This window comes from Leopardus geoffroyi, chromosome D4 (genome assembly GCF_018350155.1).
Source record: "Leopardus geoffroyi isolate Oge1 chromosome D4, O.geoffroyi_Oge1_pat1.0, whole genome shotgun sequence".
In the NCBI taxonomy this organism is placed as follows: Eukaryota; Metazoa; Chordata; class Mammalia; order Carnivora; family Felidae; genus Leopardus; species Leopardus geoffroyi.
Window position 1 is genome coordinate 74681377 of NC_059342.1, and position 20331 is coordinate 74701707.

Genomic DNA, 20331 nt, shown 5'->3' on the forward strand with positions numbered 1-20331 from the left:
ATGGAGCCCAATGTGGCAGGAGGGAGTCCCTAGCGATTTGATAGGCAAGCACTGAATGCTTTAGGAGGATGACGCTGGCAGCAGACATGGGTAGCCTGGGAACCAAGAGACTAGTTAAGAGCTCACTGCAACATTCAGGCTGCTCTGGGTGGTGGCGGTGCGGACGGAGAAGAGGGATTGCAGGGACATTATAAAGGTCAAGGGACCTGAGGGGTTCAGGTATGGGGTATGGTGATGCTCTTAGAGAATCAGTTTAGGGATCTGGACAGTTGTTCCTGGAATCCAAGGTCAGACTGAGCCTTCAAACCATGGGACATCTTAACTAGCAGAGCCCTTAGCATTCAGCGTGGTAGATTGTATGTGGCTACAAATTCTTTGACATTCTTCCCATTGACAGGTGGCAACTGTGTGTCCTCCACTTGAATCTGGCCGGGCTCTGTGGCTACTGGGCCAATAGTCCACCACACCACCGTGCCAGCTTCTGAACTCAGGCCTTACGACTCTGACAGCTTCTTCTTCTCATCTGTTGGATGAGAACAACTTTTGGGGCCCCAGCAGCCCCATGGAGAAGCACACACGGAGCAGTATGAAGTCCCTGGTCAACAGCCCCACACGAGTTCCCAGCCGACAGCCAGCGCCAACTTGCCAACCATGGGAGTCAACCATCTTGGAAGTGGGTCCTTCAGCCTCCATGGAGCTTCTTCAGCTGAAAATGCCTGGAGCAGAGATGAGGTGTACCTTACGAGTCTCCTAGATTGCGGATGCGCGGGCAAAATAAATGATTGCTGTTTGTTTAAGCTGCTGAACTTTTGAGCGGACTATCACACAGCAATAGACCAAGGAAAGAAAAAAGGATCTACCAGACAGGTGGCAAGCTAGGGCCAGAGAGCTAAATTTGGGCCATTGCCTTTTTGTTAATAAAATGTTATTGGAACACAGCAATGCCCGCTTGTTTACATATTGCCTTTTCCTGCAGTTGTGCGTCATTGGAAGAGCTGAGTTGTTGGGAACCCCATGGCGCACTAAGCACAAAATATTGACTATCTGGCCCTCTGCAAAGAAAGTTTGCCAAACCCTCAACTAGTATGTCCGAAAGAGGCCCAAGGAAGAGAAGTCACTGCTCAAAGTCTACATTCAAGTTAGGGGCAGAATCAAGACAAAGACCCAGGATTTTTAAATCTCAGTTCTCTGCTATTTTACATCATTCCACTAGGATTTATTAAGCATCTACTCCATAGTAGGTGTCGAACTACTAGGGTGAGGATGATAGGCGTCACAGCTGCTCCCCCAAAGCACATAACCAGTGCAGAAGAGTAAAGAAATGGCCATCTAGAAAAATCTATAGTAGAGATGAGCACAGCATGTGAGAGAAGGCAGAGCAAGCACTTTTCATTCCTGCTACGGTGTCTGGGAAGAGTTCCTGCATGCCTTCCCAGCATCTTCTCCCCCGACTTTTTATGACAGCACCTTAAATTTCCCTTAAGAAGCCATTGTCATCCTGCCAATTCATGTGGTTTGAGTGGAGCTGAACTTTCCTTTCAGCTCCAGGCCCGGCCACTGTGCTTTGCTCTGAAATGTCTAGAAGACACAGCTGCCAATGAGATCCCACCCTCAGTCTTATGCTGGATGTTCTAGGACAAAGAGGAGTGCTTTCCTGGAGAGGCTATGCTGGCAGCCCATCCACCTGGAGCCACAGGGACTGTCTCTGCCGCCATATTGGGTGGGCCTGGCCAAGATCGAAGCCCCCGAAGAGGAAAGCAGAACCGGGAGCTGGAGAAAGATTCCTTAGCTATAACTCTGGGCGCTTTCATCAATGCTCAGAAATATCTTTTTTTTTCTGAAACCACACAGACTCTGCCATTGTAACTGAACAATTCCAGTGGATATCGTGTTTTTCCCCTAGGCAACCGCCACCCAGCCCACTTCTGAACCCTTCCCTTCCCCACGTCATCTCGGGTGCCTGCTCTCTGCAGCCCCAGCCTCCATCTAGGAGTGCAAGTTTCAGAACCAAGAGTGCCAAAGGCACATCTGAGAGGAGCAGAGCCAACGTTGATAATGAATTCCTGAGCACTGTGTGAGCCATTCCGTGGTTATTCGAAATCCCATTCATTTTTTTTTTTTTTCTCCAGTGATAATAAGTGCACTGTTTCTGGTATTGTGTCTGTCAGCCGCTAGATGACAGAGGTATTGCCAGTCAGGATCTCCATAGACTTGTAGCTCTGGGAATGATGCCTCTTGGGGAGGAGGGGGGTGCTGGCAGTGCAGGGTGACACATGCGTGCGAGCTTGGAGGAGCTAGAAACAGGAGATCCGCTGCCCTCAGAGGACCTGGCTAAGGTCTGGACCCCATTGTTTTGAGAGATTCTGGCTTCAGAAGGCCTTTTCTTTCCTTTTGAAGTGGGGACTGCCCTCGAATGGGCATCTCCTATACAGGCAGTGGAGCAGATCTGGGTTGGCTCAGATCTTGGACCTCCAGCACCAGCTGCTTCAGAGTTTCATGGAGAGCTTTCGAAAAGTCCAGGTGCCCGTCCCATCCTCTGCAAGATTCTGAGTCAGTAGTTAAGGGGTAAGCAATCCTGATGTTGACAAATTTTTCTGATTCTAGGGGCAGCCATGTTGAGAACCATAGGTATGAGATGATCAGAGGCCAGAGTCTGACTCTTCCCTCTTCTTGGAAGCCTCTCATTAGTCCCCCAAGGTGTCTCTCCTCCTGGCCTCTCTAGATCCTTCCCAGAGTTACTTTCATGTGATCAGAGGCTGTTGGGAATAATAGTAAAAACCAGCCTTGTAACTTTCCCTTTAAGGAAACCACCTGAGAACCAGACATGTTTCCCAAGATAGTGTTACAAGATCAGGGCTTAACCAGGGTGCAAACCAGAGAGGCTGAACAGGGGAAACTCTTCTGCGTCTCGTCTCACTCTGAATTATGGGGGTGGGTGCTATCCTCCAATTAGCTCACTCAGCCTCCCAAAGCCGACTCAGCAGCAGCCTGTTCTCCATCCTGATAGGTGGGAAGGAGCTGCCCACTGACGGAGGAGAGAAGAGGGGCTTCTTTCGGATCCCCCCCTCCTGTGTATACACTTTGGGCCATCAGAGGCCACTTGGAACTTAACGGGTAGGTCACCAGCCTCCAGCATCTATAAATAAATTTCCGTTCCCTTCCCCAGGGTTGCGGTAAGTCTGGATGGTGAGTACTGGCTCTACCTCCAGCCCACCTTCCTCCCTCTGCCCCTGCCCTCAGTATTCCATATACCCACACAACCGCTCACTTAGAATCAGCTCTTTCCAGTCCGGTGTGTCAGCAAGAGTGAGTGATGGAGCCCACAGGCCATTGTTCAGGGGAGGATGGTGGTGAGTCATGGTGAGAGACTCTTCTCAGACGGTGCTGGAAGACAGAATAATAACACCCTTTGGACCGGCCTCTTAAAATAGAACAGCTGGAGTCTGTGACCATGGGAAGAGAAGTGGTAAGATTCCAGTATACTGGATGCTTGGGTGCTCTGCCCAGTCGGGTTACCTTCCTTGTAAGACCCTGGTTCCTGGTGTGCCCCTGGGTAATTGGAGAGTGTTGTCGCAGGCCATTTGAGGCGGGGCTTCCAAGACTTGGTGGTTGCAGAAATTTTCAGGATTCCATAGAAACCAAGGACACACCCTACCCAACCTTCATATACACATTTATGTAATTTATGTAAAATGCTTCCTATAGTTTCCGGGGTTCATGGAACACTCATTCATGGTCTTCTGGCAAAGAGCTACTGGTCTATGGGTTCTATTTGTTCACTAAGTCTATGAAACACTCTTCTTCCAAATTCTTCTCTCCATACCTTCCATAACACCAAACTTTGTTTTGGTTTGGTCTGGTTGTCTTTTACTCACAAACATTTGCGGGGTGGCTCCAGCAGCTTATGGGAAGGGCGGTATTCCTGGGAGGGGGAAGAGAGGAGGGGCTTGCACTTGGGATGTCAGCAAGAAGGGTGCAGACATTGCAGACTCAGGGGCACTGAGGGGCTGACTGGTCAAGGTTGGCCATTCCAAGCCCAGTGGCTTTCCCCACTTTCCACCCTTCTCCCTGGGATGTAGTAAGTCCCAGGGGTGAGTCACTGTATGTCTAAGGCAGCCCAGGCAATGTCATCCCTCATCGTGAGTGTTTCTGGCTCCAGTTCTGGCCAAAGAGATCAGAGGGGAGGTGTGCTTGGGGCCCTCCCTTCCTAGAAAAAAGGCAGAGCCTCTGAAGGAAAAACCTTGTTGTTTGTGCCAGTTCTTTCCTCACTGAGATGTTGGTTTGAGGACTTATATATAACTGCTATGGCCATAGTGTGACCTTGAGATGATGCGTGAAAATGGAAAAAGCCAAAAAACAGAAAACAAAACAAAACAAAACAAAAACCCTAGCAACTTAGGAAGGAGGAGCTATAAGTTAGGAAGAGACTGGGCTCTTGAAGGATTTCATTGATCTTTGACCTACCCTGGATTCTCAGACTCCTAGTCTTATGAAGTACAGTAGTAAGTGTCTGCTTTATTTAAGCCACAGCTGGATGGGTTTCCCGTTATTTGTAGCCAAAAAGCATTCTGAAGGGCTGCAAGTGAACAGTCGCAGGTCTTTAACAGGTCCTGGTCCACCACCAGGGCTCAGAGAAAGAGGGGATCTACTCTAGCTGGAGGTGAAGGATGGACTGAGGAAAGCTGGAAGGAGGTAACAACCTTGGGCCAGGCCAAAAAGATTACCTCTCCTTTCTCTTTCATTAGATTAGATTGCGATTACTGGTGCCTAACACAGGCACGTGCTCAATAAATATTTGTTGAATGAACACATAAATATGTATATGAACGAATGGGTAATTCAATTTTTAAATGTGTATTTATTTTTGAGAGACAGCAAGCGGGGAAGGGGCAGAGAGAGGGGGACAGAGGATCTGAAGCAGGCTCTGTGCTGACAGCAGCATGCCCGACATGGGGCTCAAACTCACAGACCGTGAGATCATGACCTGAGCCGAAGTTGGATGCTCAACCAACTGAGCCACCCAGCTGCCCTGGGTAATTCAATTTTTAATGCAGGACCCCAGAGCTCAGTGATGTCCCACCTAATGTTTCTTGGAGGCCTCTGTAGAGTCTCACATATGCTTCCTAAGAGACCTGATTAGCTTCAGCCCTCTTCCCTGTGAGCAGGACTCTGTGGCAGATGTGTTAACAATGTCACTTGCCATGATAGTAGATACGTGTCCTCCTCGGAGTATGCAAGTCCTCACAAATCTTACTGAGAAAAGATGGAATGGGATAGATCCACACCCTCTCCAAGAGATAGAAGAAGGGGACTGAGGGAGGTGGATGTGGTTGGCTTTGTGGACGGTGTAGCATTTGGTCGGGGAGACCCTCTTGTTCCCTCCCTAAGACTAAGACAAGCACAAGGCTTTAGGTGGGATGTTTGCCACAAAGGGCATTGGCATTTTTTTTTTAATGTTTATTTATTTTTGAGATAGACAGAGCACGAGTGGGGGAGAGGCAGAGAGAGAGGGCGACAGAGGATCTGAAGCAGGCTCTGTCCCGACAGCAGGGAACCCCATGAGATCATGACTTGAGCCAGAGTCCGTGCTCCACCGACTAAGCCACCCAGGTGCCCAGGGCACTGGCATTTTGTTGCACAATTAGACATCTATTTAGCCAGCTGGTTTGCAGAACTTCTCATCTACTACCTGAGCAGGGAAAAGAAAATCATGAAGATGGAAGAGTCAAGAGTGATCAGATAGAGAGGGTGCCAGAATTGTGACCTTGATTTCCTCCTTCCTAGGAGCTAAAGAATATGGAGTCCACACCTTCACATGAAACACGGTGAGTGGTGCCTGAGGACGTGTGCAACATGGAGCCTTGATGCATCTCAGGGAGACACGTGACCCCAGGATCACTGTTGCTGTTGCTGAGGGGGAAGGGCGATTTTCGATTTGACATCTGCCACTCAGATGTCAAACCCTTTGTCTGAGACTTTGGGTCTTCTAGAAGGGGTTAGAATGAAAACTGGAAATGGCTGTCTCTAATTCTCTGTCAGCAACTGGGTGTCCAATATTTCAGTCTTATTCTGACATTAACTACCCAGAGCTAGACTCCATAAGTTTCAGGGTTCAGTCTCATGAGACTGACTTCCCTTCAGACACCAGTCACAAGTCTGGTGGGTGCGGACTGCCACTCTCCTGGCATGTAGATATGTTCACCAACCCAGAAGCTCCCAAATCCCACCACGTTGGGGTTTTAATGGAAGTTCCACTTTGTAAGTATGATTGATTAATCATCCATTGGTGATTGAACTCAATCGGCAGCCCCTCTCTCTTTCCCTCTCTTTTTCCAACCCGAGTGGGTCCCAGGCTGAAAGTTCCAACCCTATAATCATATGGCTGGTGTCTCTGGGGACCAGTCTCCATCCGGAAGCTCTCTAGGGGCCCACCAAGCCTCACCTTATTAGCATAAACTCAGCTGTGTTTGAAAAGGGGGTATTATGGATAATAAAAGATGCTCCTATCACTCAGGAAATTGCAACGGTTTTAGGCTCTCTATGCTAGATCCCAGGGACAAAGACCAGACATATTTCTTATTATACCACAGTTTGACCAAATATTTATTAAGGAGTCTCAACTTTGTTGGAATACGAATAGGATGAGTGGAACCCTTTGAGAATAAGAGGGGTCACATTAACCAGGACTACCCTGGGTACATTGGGGTTTGTGGTAACCTTAATATTTTTTTTTTTTTTTAACATTTATTCATTTTTTGAGAGACACGGAAAGACAGAGTGCGAGTGGGGGAGGAGCAGAGAGAGAGAGGGAGACACAGAATCCGAAGCAGGCTCCGGGCTCTGAACTGATAGCACAAAGCCCGACATGGGGCTCGAGCCCACAAACTGTGAGATCATGACCTAAGCTGAAGTCGGACGTTCAACTGACCGAGCCATCCAGGTGCCCCAGGGATGTGTGGTAACCTTAATACAGAAACAGCTTTATTTCTTCCAGTAGGAGCTTAAAAACTGCCGTATACCTCTCCTTCCCTTCCTCTCTTCCCCTTTCCCATTGAGTGGTGGTCCCATGATTTCACTTTTTGTGAGATTCTTGTTTTACCCTCTCCTTGGGTCAAAGCCGTCCATGGCACACCGGCCTCTGAAGGTACAGGGACACTGGACCCCCTGAACCCTCAGAGCAGCCTGGGTGGGGTCTGGGGTAGTCAGATCTCCTCGCCAGTTGCCTTGGGCCACGAGTGATTAATAAATATCATCTTTTTCTGTAAGGTTTGGAAGCACTTCTTTAGGTTATTAGTAGGGTCTCATTTTGGTGTTTAAGATACACTCTTGTTCATGTAATTAACTCCCTCCAATTCCAAATGCAATGAAAAACTCTCCTGCTTTTTCACAGGCGGGTTCAGGAACTCCCTCCGAGCAGACGGAGCCGTGGGCTTGTCAGGCAGGGGTAGCCCTGGATCTCAGCTTGCCATCCCCCCACCCCACCCCCTGTCTGGAGACAAACCCTTCACCGCCGAGCGGAGCACGGCAAGACTGCATCTGTGCCACAGAGAATGTGGGAGACCCGCGTTCCCTGGAATGTGCTTCACTCAAGAGCATTGTTCGGGGGGTGCTTTCTCTCCTAGGAAGCTCCTTGGGGACCCACTGCCGGTACAGTCAGTTCTGCCGTCACATGACGTGTGCTCCTGAAAATCCCGGTGCTGTAAAAGGCAGTGCAAGTGCAAACCCCAGGGCCAATGGCGAAAACGGGCTTAGGGCCCAACGCTCAAAAGCTTTTGCAGGGACACATTAATAAAAAGAAAGGAACCTGATAGAAATGATGTCACAGTCTTGCATATATTACGTTGTTAAGAAATACATGAATGCCACGCTATGCATGGCCCCTTACCTTGAGAAGACCTGAAGTTGGCTTATACAAGTGAGGGAAGGCTTGCGAGTAATGGTCAAGTGGTGGGAGGGGGTTATCTGAAGCCAGAGGGGCAGCTGTAACCCTGATCTGGGGGAGAGCTGAGGCAGCTGGCGATGTTTGAAGCGTATGCTTGCGTGCATTTTGTGTAATCCTGCCAACAGTGTTGAATTTAACTGGAGTCCTATGATCCTGGGAAACAGGGATGACGAGAGAACCCCCTTCTCCTTTCGGTGTTCCAGAAACAGCTCACTGCAAAGAACCACCCTCCCCATGTGATTTAGAGAAGACTCCCGGATGACCCTTTGTTAACCTGTGGCAAGGCCAGACACAGACCCTCCAAATTCCCTTTTTTTTTTTGCTTTAGAAACGATTAGCTGAGTTGTTTTGTCCCACTGATCCATTGGAACAAAATGCTTGTTACCCAAACTTGGGTTAAGCTTTCTCTCCTTCCCCTAGGTCCCTGAGCTTTGTTGGTCCACCCTCAAAAAGTGGAATCTTCTGAGCTACTGTGTCTGATCATGCCCTTCTCTCTCTCCATGCTTGGTTCTTTCAGGCCTTGATTAATTCTCTCCATAAAAGAAAAACCCTTTCGCTTAATCTTTTTTTTCTAATTTTTAAAAAATATTTATTTATTTTTGAAGAGAGAGAGAGGGACAGAGCGTGATCAGGGGAGGGGCAGAGAGAGAGGGAGACACAGAATCAGAAGCAGGCTTTAGGCTCTGAGCTATTAGCAGAGAGCCCGACTTGGGACTCGAACTCACGAACCGTGATCATGACCTGAGCCAGAGTCAGATGCCTAACCAGCTGAGCCACCCAGGTGCCCCTCACTTAATTTTTGAAAGCATTGCAGATCTTCCAGTGGGAGAGTTTTTCCTACTGTAGTTGTCTGTCTGCCACCATTGCAAAAACCTATCAAATAAAGCGTCTCCTTGCCTCGGTCCAGATTTGTGTTTTATTTGACACTACAAAGTTGGTTCAGGATGGTTCTGCTTGCACCTAGCGTTTCTTGTGGATGAAATAAACATCTGTATTATGCTTAGAGTATTCTCCAGTGCATCCATGGCATAGGAACAAATTCACATTTCAAAACAAGTGTTAAAGCTGAACTCACTACAGATGTCTGGCCCAGACATTCTGAATCTCAACAGTGGAGGCAGCTTATTCACACACTGGGGTCCCAGTTACGTGATAGTCTTTTAAACTTATGGAAAGATTGTGGTAATACTTTACAATGGTTTAACATTTATTCATTTTTGAGAGACAGAGAGAGACAGAGCATGAGAGGGGGAGGAGCAGAGAGAGAGGGAGACAAAGAATCTGAAACAGGCTCCAGGCTCTGAGCTGTCAGCACAGAGCCTGACTCGAGGTTCTAACCCACAAACCATGAGATCATGACCTGAGCTGAAGTGGGCTGCTTAACCGACTGAGCCCCCCAGGTACCCCAGATTTTGGTAATACTTTAGATTCTTTGCAAAAATCCATGGTGTTTCCATTGTCTCTCACTCTCATCTTTATCTTCAAGTAAAGCCTTTCTGTACAGGGCTTCCTCCTAGAATTGACCTCATAGTCATGAAAATCACAGAATTTCAAGGTGAGAAGGGATTTAAAAATCTCTTGGTCCAAGACCTTTATCTTATGAAGAAGGAAAATGGTATTGCTGATGGTGAGCTCCTTGGGTCAGGTCCAAGGCTAGTTTCATATCTGAGACCCTCATGCTTAGCTCAGGACCTGGTATGATCAGGTGCTCAAGAGGAATCAAAATTAATGACAAACCCAAAGGGAAGTTTGAAGGAAAGGCATCAAGGCAGGCACCTTACTTGATGGTCTGTTGAATGACACCAATTGACCAAAGGCTCTTCTTCCTTCTAAAACCAACCCCAAATTGTTCTCATTCCTACTCTCTAGGTGTTCCCTAAACCATCAGAAATATAGAGGCAATTTTGTGCTCAGGGAAGACTGAATTGAACTTTTTCTATTTTTCCTAGTTGATGGTTTTTGCCCATATCACAGTAGATGATGTGGATTATAAATGGCCAGACTGCATACTCTAAAATGTGACTCCTCTGGGAGTTTTTAATCTATCCGAGACACAGACAAACACAGCAGGGAAAAGTGAAAATATCTCTGCTTCATTAGTGGATATTTATGAGCTTGTCTAGGGTCGCCATGGTGACCAGAAGACAGGAACTACTTGTAGATGCCAGTACCTGTAGAAGATCTCAGGTAAGGGATGAAGCTATTACTGACAATGAACTATGGACCAGGTTGCTTAGCATCTATTTATTTAATCCTCACACACACCTACAAGGATGTTAGTATTACCCCATTTAACACTGAGAAAACTGAGGCTCAGAGGCACTAGGCCATTTGCTGAAGACCACACAGATCTGAACTTGGCACCACCTAGCCCTGATGTGTGAACTGCACCTCCTGGAACTGTGAGCATCACCATGCTTTGACTCAGGTGGTGGAAGCTGGCATGAAACTGCACAGAGACATGCATGTACCCAGGAAAGCGCATCACTGGGGCTGGTGGAGCCACCACCAGCCTCGCTCAGGATGCCACAGGCCACCACTCATGGGATCTAGCTCCTCTGTTGCTGTTTCCTTTTTCCCCCTTTCATTTCTTTCTTCTCTGCTCCCTGAGAAAAAGAATCCAGTTGCTTTGCTTAGTCATAATCATGCACACAGTGGAGTTCTGGCCCACGGTTGGTGGCTATCTTGGATCAAGACTCAATCCTTGTCTCATCAGTTGAACCTGATGGTTAGTGTGGGTTCTCTGGGAAGCAGACCTTGAAGCAATGATTTAAGCCCAAGATTTCATTGGGAAGGTGCAGGGGGGCAGATTGGTAGGGGAATACAGAAGTGACACAAGGAAGGGGAGGAACATTATTGAGCCAGCGATTGTGGTGGGAGACTATCGTTAGTTCCCTAGGGAAAATCCAACACAAAACATTTGCCCCAGAATCATTCCACTCAAAGGTCGAGAGAAAACAGATATCCATACACCAACTCCCTAGTGCCACTGGGTGAGGGTTGCTCCCTGGGGATGTCAATTCCTGGTCACTTTCAGCTGGCTCTGCACATCGGAAGAAGGGGGTTAGAAAAAGTCTTCAGGCTGAGACATGCAGATACTGACTGCTGCAAATGGGCTAGAGCCCGCTAAAAGGTCACAGGAAACTGGATGGGGCAATGACAGCTGCTGCTACATCAGGGTTGCAGGATTATGTGAGCAAAAGCATGACGATCTGTGTGCAAGGGTCTGCCTTCTGGCCACCTGGCTCATAAGTGAGCTGAGAGAGTGGCAAACACAGTGTGATCGGGCATCTTCTTGTAGACAATGACCTCTCCTTTCAGAAGACCAGACTGCCTTCCCAACGTAGCCCATAATAACAGGCCAACGTTTTGGGGCACCTGGGTGGCTCAGTTGGTTGTGTCCAACTTCAGCTCAGGTCATGATCTCGTGCTCTGTGAGTTCAAGCCCTGCATCAGGCTCTGTGCTGACAGCTCAGAGCCTGGAGCCTGCTACAGATTCTGTGTCTCCCTCTCTCTCTGCCCCTCCCCTGTTCACGCTCTCTCTCTCTCAAAAATAAATAAAGATAAAAAAAAATAAAAGGCCAACACTTCCTGCATTATCTCATTGACCACCCAACCCCACCCCTGCAACACTCCTGTAGGGTAGGACTATTATTTTCATTTTACAGAAGACAAAAGCGAGGCTAAGAAAACAGATAATAACGCCTCTCTGAAGATATCACTTTCGAAAGTTGTTGTATAGAAAATGGTGGGGATAGCAATTTACTTAAGAGGTAATTGTGTATTGCTCCTGGCAGATTTATCCATCCCACGATCTAGAGCCCCACAAAGTGCTTTGCACGGAGAAGATGCTCAATGAATGGTATGTTCGACTGAAGTTCTGGTTTATGAATGTATTTCCTGGAAAGATCTTGTCAGAGACAAAAATGCACAGGGGAATTATGGAGATATTTTTGTTCAGGTTATCACAGCAGGGAGAGGCATCCAGGTGTGAAGGTCAAGGTATGTTGGCAGGGTAGCTTTACCTTAGACTTATAGGGAGGAGCACACAAGTTCCAGGTAGGGTGATGTAGAGCTAGAACTGTTTTGCAATCAGAGGAAGTCTCAGCTAGCTGAACAGGAAGTGTTTATCTCTGTGTCTGGCTGGTTTTGGAGGGACAAACAATTCTAATCTTTTTTTTTTTTTTAATTTTTTAATGTTTATTTATTTTTGAGAGAGAGAAAGAGAGACAGAGCATGAACAGGGGAGGGGCAGAGAGAGAGAGAGATAGAGGGAGACACAGAATCGGATGCAGGCTCCAGGCTCTGAGCCGTCAGCACAGAGCCCGACGCGGGGCTCGAACTCACCAGTGGTGAGATCGTGACCTGAGCTAAAGTCGGACACTCAACCGACTGAGCCACCCAGGTGCCCCAAAACAATTCTAATCTTAATCGCTCGTGAGGCAAAGAATGGGAAGTCCAGGGTCGTTGGTGGTTGGTTTTGTTAAGTAAACAAGGGAGTCATCTGTGAATTTGTGGTAGTCATGACAACGAGTGTCCAGGGAGCCTTATCTAAATTGTATGGGAAAGGGGCGCCTGGGTGGCTCAGTCAATTAAGCGTCTGATTTTGGCTCAAGTCATGATCTTGCGGTTCGTGACTTCAAGCTCCCTGTTGGGCTCCGTGCTCACAGCTCAGAGCCTGGAGCCTGCTTTGGTGTCTGTGTCTCCCTCTCTCTCTCTGCCCCTCCCCTGCTTACACTCTGTCTCTCTCAAAAATAAATAAACATTAAAATAAATAGATAAATAAATCGTATGGGGAAGAGTGGTCCTTTTGGGTAAGTCATTTCTAGGAACACACAAAGATGGGGGGATTTTAGAAAACAAAGGTTAGGGAGACTTTTGAACTGTTGCTGTTTTCCAGGATCACAGGACTCAGAGAAAGTTTAACATTGTCAATTTCATTAAAAAATATATAAAAATTAAGCTATATTTAATTATATATTATGCCTCACTTGTTTAAAAGATAAAAAGAGGGGCACCTGGCTGGCTCAGTCAGTGGAATATGTGACTCTTGATCTTGGGGTCGTGAGTTTGAACCCCATATTGGTTGTAGAGATTACTTAAAAATAAAATCTTAGGGGCACCTGGCTGACTCAGTTGATGAAGCATCCGACTCTTGATTTCAGTTCAGGTCATGATCTCACAGTCTGTGAGATTGAGCCCCACACCAGGCTCTCTGTCGACAGTGCGGAGTCTGCTTGGGATTCTCTCTCTCCCTGTCTCCCTTTGCCCCTCCCTGGCTCGTGCTCTCTCTCTTCTCTCGCTCTTAAAAAAATAAAATAAACATTAAATGTAAAAAAATAATAAAAAATGATAAAAAAAAACAAACAGAAACTACTCACACATACACACACAGATACAGCAAGAGCAATTTTTTTTCCAAAGACAAATGCATCCTCGTCACCTCTCTGCTGGCTTCCCACTGTTTTCCAGATAAAGATGAAAGTTCTTAGCAAGACCTCCAGGCCCTACATGATCTGGCCCCTGTCTGCCCCTCTGGACTCATCTCTGGGCCTTCTTACCTCTCTATCTGGGCATTCCAGTCTCCATTGCTCTTTCTGGAATTTTCCATGCTCTCTTTTGTCTAAAAACTGTTGTCCAAGCTGTTTTCTCTGCCTCAAAAACTCTCCACCCCTCCTGACTTCAACCCCACCCAGGTTTGGACACTTCAAGCTTTTCTGGTTACCTTTACCTTTTCGGTACAGACTAGGTTCCTTAGTTAAAAATTGCCAGAGATCCGTCAACCACCAGAAGTTTATCAACCACTTTGAAGCAACTATCTTCATTTGAATGTCATCTAGAATATGTAAAAAGTGGTAAATAAATGTACCTTCCATGATACATGTGCAATAAGAACTCCTATAACTGTATATATATGCCTTTGATGTATTTTCACCTCAAGGTTATCAACTGTGTGTCTGACAAGTACTATTAAATAAATCTGTAATCTATCGAAATTTTCGGTTATAAACATTGTAACAGAAATGGTTTCACAAACACAACATGTAAAGCGCTATTACATTTTGAGCATAACTACTTTAGTGAATAGTTATTCTTTTAAAAAAACAAAAAACAAAACAAAAATCCCTGGAGGTCAAAATTCTTTTCCTTTAGAGCAGCACCAATGGAAATACAATGTGAGCCACACGTGTGATATTAAATGTTCCTCTTGGCAAATTTGAAAAAGTAAAAAGAAGAGGTGAAATTCAATGTTTTTGTTTTTTTAATTTAAAAGGTTTTAATTGCCGTGAAATACACATAAAACATACCATCCTAGCCATATTTCAAGTGCACAGCTCAGTGGTGTTGAGTACATTCACATTGTTGTGCAGTCAATCCCCAGACCTGTTTCATTCTGCAAAACCCAAACTGTCGACCCGTTAAACCACACCCCATTCTCCTCTCCCCCAGTCTCTGGCAACTACCATTCTACTTTCTGTCTCTAGTAGGAGTTTGACGACTCTACGTACCTCCCATAAATGGAATCATACAGTATCTGTCTTTTTTTTACTGACTTATTTCACTTAATAATGTCCTCAAGCCTCGCCCACGTTGTGGCAGGTGTCAGCATTTCTTTCCTTTGTATGGTTTGTTCTTCCCTTCAGGGACACCTGGCTTTCTTCCACATTGCGGCTATTATGAGTAGGGCTATGAACATGGATGTGCAAATATTTCTTCAAGACCCTGCTTTGGGGTTATCTGCCCAGAAACAGAATTGCTGGATCACATGATAATTTCACTTTTCATTTTTTGACAAATTACCATACTATTTTCCACAGCAGCTGCACCATTTTATATCCCCACCAACATCACACATGGGTTCTCATTTCTTTTCATCCTTGCTAACACTCGTTATTTTTTATAGTAGCCTCCCTAATGGGTATAAGGTGGTGAAATTAATTTTAATAAGACATTTTATTTATCCCAGGGTATTTGAAATATTATCGAGTCTACCATCAATAAAAAAATTATTAATGAGGGTATTTTACATTTTTTGGTGCAAAGCCTTTGAGATGTGTTACATATTTTATTCTGAGAGCATATTTCAATTCAGACTAGCCACATTTCACTGTCGGTTAAGCAACTCTTGATTTTGGCTCAGGTCACAAGCTCACGTTCGTGGATTCGAGCCCCCATTGAGCTCTGCACTCGCAGCATGGAGCCTGCTTCAGATCCTCTGTCTCCCTTTCTCTGCCTCTCCCCCTCTCAAAAAGAAATAAATGTTAAAAAAAATATTTAATTAAAAAAAAAGACTAGCCACATTTCAATTTCCCTATAGCCACATGTGGCTAGTGTCTCCCATATTGGATAGCCTGACTGCAGAGCATCTAACTCAGTTAAATATTATGTATTCATTGGTGGGCATTTTTGTCTGGCTGTCTCCCGCATTAACTCCAAACTCCAGGAGGACAAAGAATGTGTCTGTTTTGCTCATATACAGTAGCTTGCTGAAGGCTGGCACAAACCAGGTGCTCAATAAACACTTTTTAATAAATGAATGAATTAATGAAGAGTGTCTCTATTAATATCTTTTTGTCCTGACTTTATTCAGACTCATTTGTAGTTAATTTCTAGGAATAATTTGCAATGCTTTGTTCCTTGACCTGCTTTCCAGGCCTGCTTCTTAGCTCCTGGGAAAGCAGAGAAATAAATGTTACCCAGGCAGATCCTAGATCTGTGTCTGTGAAGAGATGGAAATAGCAAGTAAATGCTATTGTAAGGGAGGAGAAATATCTTTCTTCTACCCAACTTAGGTTTTTGGCTGGGTCTTTAAAACAAAAGACAGATTTACAAGAGAAAAGCATCCAAATTTATTTAAGGTAAGTTCTCTGTGACATGGGAGCCTTCATAAGGAAATGAAGACCAGAGGAAGTGCTTCAAACTGAGTATTTTTACACTTGTTTGATGAAGTGTGGGAAGTCATGGAAAATGTGTTAGGACAAAAGGGGTATGAGATAAGAGGAGGAAACTTGAGGAAACTTAGCAAGGCCTGTTTGTCCTGATTTCTCTTGAAGCCTCTTGGGGTCCTTGCAGATAAGGATGTTCCTTTCCTTTGGAAATAGGGAAGACATTTTTTACATGAGAGTCTCATGACCTGCTTTAAGGGAAGGCCAAAGAATCCTTCCTGCACATGCTGATTCTCAAATCCTTTCAGTTTAAAATAGTCAATATGTCCAGGTGCCATATTTTTGGTTGATGTATCCTGAACCCTGTAACTATCACAGCAATACACAGCACCTGGGTTCACTGGAGGATAAATATTCTCTCTATAACACCAGTAGAATTTGAGAATAGAATCTTAGTTTCTTTAGGATTATTTTAATTTTTTTTAAATGTTTTTATTTATTTTTGAGACAGAGAGAGACAGAGCATGAGCAGGGGAGGGGCAGAGAGAGAGGGAGACACAGAATCTGAAGCAGTCTCCAGGCTCTGAGCTGTCAGCACAGATCCTGACGTGGGGCTCGAACTCACGGACTGTGAGATCATGACCTGAGGGGAAGTCAGATGCTTAACTGACTGAGCCACCCAGGTGCCCCACTTTAAATTTTTTTGAATGTTTATTTATGCTGAGAGAAAGAGAGCATGAGTGGGGTAGGTCCAGAGACAGAAGGAAAGAGAGAGAATCCCAAGCACCTGTCAGTGCAGGGCCGATGTGGGGTTCCCGTGAGATCATGGCGTGAGCTGAAATCAAGGGTCAGACACTTAACCAGCTGAGGCACCCAGGCATCCCTAGAATTATTTTCAGTGTAAATCAGGGAAGAGTAAGGGTTAACTATTAGTTATCAGCATTCCAAGGTGGAAAATGTATATGCAGAGACCAAGAACCTGTCTCATAGGAGGCCCTGTGTGGGAGTGGAGGTAGGGTGGGGCATTTAGTTCCTTTATGAGTTTCCCATGAGGCAAGTCAGGCCCCCCACCCTGGATTTTGTGACAGGACTACTAGTTGGCCACATGGAGCCTTTGAATGAATTAGAGAAAGGTGCTCTCTCTGGGGAGAGTGGGTGGAGCATGAGCTGGTTTTTAGCATAGTCTCACTTCCTTGTGCGGTGAACAACCTGTTCAGCCATAAGCACTGGTCCTGCAAAGTCTCTCTAGAGCAGTCACTTTGTCTGAGGTGAACTTCCATTAACTAAGTACACCAGGTTGATAGATAAAAACAAAAGGCTCACTGATTACCTTTCTTTGAGAAGTCATGGTCACAGGGATTGAGATACCTATGTTATTATGAGTAGTGAGTACATTCAAAGCTAGTTCCATGAATTAACGAGTTCAACTCTCACAATAACCCTATTATACTATCATTAACTCCATTTTTAAAATATGAGGAGTCTGAGGCTCACAGATAAATGTCAGAGCTGGGATTTGAACCCAACTGTCTAGTTTCCTTAGGCAAGGCAATGAGAGGTCACACTTCCCTTGTTGCTGACTTGGGACCCGTAAAGGTCATTATTGCTCCTTCACCTTGTTTCTGACTTGTGTTTGAACAGCCACACATCAGAATGGGCACAGTCTTTTCTTAGATGTGCTGATACATTTCACGTGACTGGGTGGCTCAGTTGGTTGAACGTAGACTCTTGGTTTCAACTCAGGTCATGATCCCAGGATCGTGGGATCGAATCTAGTGTCAGGCTATGCACTGAGTGTGGAGCCTGCTTAAGATTCTCTCTGTCTCTCTCTTTCCCTCTGCCCCTCTCCCCCACTTGCTTTCTCTCTCTCAAATAAATAAAATGGGGAAAAAAAAAGATGTGATAATACAGCCTCACATCAGGAGTTCAAAGCCTGGGATCCACTCTGTGTCCCTCAGATGACTTTGTGAATCTTTGCTCTGGACTGCTGGCTCAAGACTTCAGGGCTTTCTCTGGAGGGCAATTGCTTCACCCTCATTTCCCAGTTATTTCAGGACATCTCCCCAGAGTACCCATGTTCTGACAACAAACACCCACTCAGATAACCAGAAAACATACACTAGTCTGAAAATTTCAGCGGATGGCTTGTCTAGTACTGTTCTCTTTATACAATAAACTTTTGAAATGTTGCAAGCAAAAAAAAATCTGGAATGTGTAGAAATTTCGATGCTTTCAGGAAGCTGGCTGTTAGAGGAACCCTCATGTGAAGGCTTTTGTTAAGTGGAGGACCAGATTTGTAAATCAATTACCCCCTAGCCAGATAAAAACAACAGCTTCCATCTCCTGGCATTGATGACAGACTAGAAACCGTGCAAAAGCTTCACCTCCATCATTATAATCATTTCTCTCTCTCTTTGTAACAGCTTTATTGTGACATAATTCACACACTGTACCATTTACCGTTTTAAAGTAGACAATTTGGTATTTTGAGTATATTCACAAGGGTGTGCAGCTGTCCACTACCTCATTCCATAACATTTCCATGATCCCAAAAAAGAACCCCCTTGCCAGTGAGCCCTCACTCCTTGTTCCCTCTCCCCCCTCCCCCGGCGCCCCCCCCCCCCCCAGCTCCTGGGTAGCCACTAACCTACTTTCTGTCTCTATAAGATTTGTCTATTCTGAACACTTCAGATAAGCAGACCTGCACAATATGTGGTCTTTTGTGCCCAGACCCTTTCACTTAGCATGTTGCTAAGGTCGACCCGTATTGCAGCATGTATCAGTACTTTACTCCTTTTTATGATCAAATAATATTCCATCGATGGGTAAGCCACATTTTGTTTACCTACTCGTCACTTGATAGGCATTTGGGTTATTTCCACTTTTTGGCTACCACCATCTCTTAATCCTCTTGCCACCCTTAGAAGCATGTATTGTCCTCTGTTGATTCAATGAGTTACATTTTCCTAGAACACTGAAAATGACAAATCTTTCCAGGAAATCAATGACTGGACTTAAAGTCCCAGAGACCAGTCAAATGCTGGTTCTTAGATGTTCTGGATTTCAGCTTTCTTTCCAACCCTATCTCTAACGTTAATCCAGTGAACAATGTCCTGAACCATGAATCCCGCTCCTCCTAGAGTGCAGAGATGCTTCTATCAAAAAGTTCTGGCGTTATTTTATGTTCCCAGTGCTTGGTGGCTCCAGGAGACCATCTGGTCCTTCCCACAGCCCACGAGATTCCTGCAGAGCACAGTGGATCAGATGTTCCACTTTGCAGGCCTGGTTGGATTCGAATATCCCATCTGACAGTTAATAGGGGAGTGACTTTGGGCAAGTTACTTAACCTCCCTCAGCTTCAGTCGGGCTATAGAAAGGGGTTAATAACATTACTTTAGAGTTGCTGTCAGAACCAGTCAAGTGTTAGGGCAATACCCGTCATGTTGTAAACTCAACTATTGGCTTCCTAACTACCAATTTGTGGTGGGAGGTATCTCTGTGCCAAGTTGCTCCCACCAAATCCAGACATGCTGGTTCTTTTCCACTAATCAACCCTAACTCCTCTTCCCACCCCCACCCCACCCCCCAGTTCTTTCCTGGTTAACTTCTCACTCTTCTGATATCATTCTAATTTTTTTTTTTAACGTTTATTTATTATTGAGAAACAGAGACAGAGCATGAGCATGGGAGGGGCGGGGGAAGACACAGAATCTGAAGCAGGCTCCAGGCTCTGAGCTGTTAGCACAAAGCCGGAGGTGGGGCTTGAACTCACAAACCGTGAGACCATGACCTGAGCCAAAGTTGGACGCTTAGCCAACTGAGCCAGCAAGGCGCCCCTCTGATCTCATTTTAAATGCCACTTCCTTGGAAAGCCTTCATGCCCCTCTTCTTAGAGCACGCTGCATTTTCTTTCCATTACTGTATCAGTTTGCCATTTCCTATTTAATGTTTTTTTTTTTGTTCATCAACTGTGCACTCCAGGGACTCTGTCTGTCTCTCTAGCTCCTCAGTACGCACAGTGGTCTAGGATCATGGCAGGCATTCATCAAATATCTATGGCAAATAGTCCACCTCGTTCTTTGAACTGCGGTTCAGACAGCAGGAAAGCATCCTCCTCCAAATCACAGAGCGTAAGTGGCATATCTGTCCCCATGTGTCCCTATTCCCAATCCACACTCTATCCCCTGAGCCTGGTAAGAATTTTTCTAACGTGCCCCCTAATATATTTGAGTGCCAAAGAAAATTCCAGAAAGGGGAGAGTAAAGAAGAGTGCAAAATAAGGGAACCTCTTTGTGTTTGGCTTGGCTCTTCCTCTCCCGACCTTAAGGCGCGTATATTGTAAAGCGAGGGATTATAGCAAAAACGACATACCGGGGCAGCTACCACAACCGAACTAGCGAAGGAACAGCCACGCAAGGAGCGGGGGCGCTGAGAAGAGGAAGAGGGTGAAGACAGAAGACAGATCCTGCGCAGGCGCAGCCGAGACATTCCGCTCTTCCTCCC

At 45.7% G+C, this 20331-nt stretch overlaps 1 long non-coding RNA gene across 1 annotated transcript; it reads right to left on the bottom strand.

The window, feature by feature from the left end:
• Nucleotides 1-237: 237 nt before the first annotated feature.
• On the bottom strand, nt 238-20328 carry LOC123593825. The gene is made up of 3 exons (XR_006710556.1): nt 20200-20328; nt 3269-3384; nt 238-2756 (listed from the first exon to the last, which is right to left on the bottom strand). It is a non-coding gene; the product is annotated as an uncharacterized LOC123593825 (long non-coding RNA).
• Nucleotides 20329-20331: the final 3 nt, after the last annotated feature.